We start from the raw sequence: 1814 nt of genomic DNA on the forward strand, positions 1-1814 counted from the left end.
TGAGTACAAAATGGATGATCTGAAATGTACCCCCCCCCCAATTCACAATAATGAAACTCTTTCAAAAAGAAGAAGCAACGTGATGATACTGACAGATGGAGTCCAAGCTGCACTAAAGGCAGTAGCTAAATAGAAGGCTCTAGAAATTTATGGAATATCAACTGAAATGTTGAAAATTCTGATGTAGTGCTAGAAGCAATCACTAGTCGGTCCCAAGAAATATGGAAGAGAGCAACCAACTGACCGGAAGAGATCCTCATCTGATCCCATTCCAAAGCAAGGTGACCCAACAGAACGGTGAAATTATCAAACAATATCATTTATATCATAGGAAATGAAAATCTTGCTGAGCACCACTCCAAAATGGTTGCAGCAGTACAACAAGAAGGAGCTGCAGAATCTCAAGTCAGGCTCAGGAGAGGCTGTAGAATAAAGAGAGTATCCCTGATTTCACATGGATTTTGGCTGAAAGCAGAGAATACTAGAGAGAGGATTCCTTGCCTCTTATTGCCTATGCAAATGCATTAGACCGGTGGCTCATGGCTATGGATAACATCTGGAAGAATCGGAACATCAGAACACTTCATTGTGCACACAGGAAACCTATATATGGACCAAGAGGCAATCATTCAAATAGAGTAAGGGGATGATGGGTGATTTGAAAACAGGAAATAGGTGCATCCAAGTTGTATCACCATACTCATTCTATGTGTTTGCTGAGCAAATCAGTGAAGAAGTTGGAGCATAGGAGGGAGAAGAGTAATCAGGATCGGAGGAAGGTTTCTTAACAACCTGTAGTATGAAGAGGATCCAATCTTATCAATGAAGACAAATGTTACACTTACTGACGAAAATCAGTTACCGATGTTATCTGTAGGGACCAGCCCTTCTATACAAACTACAAATCGGTGTAAACAAGAATTCGCACAATTGGACCAATTGACATCATGGTAAAAGAGGAAGGCGTAAGGAGTCATGTGGACTGGAATGTCATGGCCTTGCTGCACAAGACCACTTTCAAGTGCTAAGGAGCAGAGATGGCGCTGTAAAGACTGAGTCTCACGTTTTCTGTTGCTTCGTGTGCATTTGGCAGCTTGCCCGTGAATCAAGAAGGCTGGGAACGAACGGGAGCATTTGACTGATGGAGAATGTTGGTGAAGACTATTGAAAGTACAATAATGTAAAGTGAAATTAACTACGTATGACCCTCCTGTTCATTTCTCTGTAGCTCCCATGAAATGAAGCTGGTGAGGCTATCCAAACAAGACATAGAGGGCTCTAACTCCGAGATTGGTCAGTCTGCCCTTCCCCTGGTAGAAGAGAGCCATCTCAGAAGTGGGAAGAGGGCGTCCCATGACGGCTAAGAGAGAAGAGATGTGTGTGTGTGTGAGATCCTTGCCCCTCTGTTGGAGTCAGCAGAAGAAGAGTCATGGTGAGACAGAGCAGAGGAGCGGCCCAATGAGGCAGAGCAGCTGAGCAGCAGGCCGACTTCCTGGCCAACGGAGGTAGAAACCGAGGGACCAGGAGGCTGAGAGCCTGAGGACCAGCAACAGAGTGGGCTGCTGGCTCTCAAAAGGAGCTGCCACGGGTCCAAGACGCATCCTTCATGATATATGATCCTGACAAATGGTAACCTGTTTTGTTTGTTTCTTTGTTAATTGTTTTATTAGGGGCTCATACAACTCTTATCACCATCCATACACACATCAAGTGTGTAAAGCGCATTTGTACATTCATTGCCCTCATCATTCTCAAAACATTTGTCCTCCACTTAAGCCCCTGGCATCAGCTCATTTTTTCCCCCCCTCCCTCCC

The sequence above is a fragment of the Echinops telfairi genome, unplaced genomic scaffold (genome assembly GCF_000313985.2).
Source record: "Echinops telfairi isolate 266 unplaced genomic scaffold, ASM31398v2 ScPeMD7_29;HRSCAF=101, whole genome shotgun sequence".
Lineage (NCBI taxonomy): Eukaryota > Metazoa > Chordata > Mammalia > Afrosoricida > Tenrecidae > Echinops > Echinops telfairi.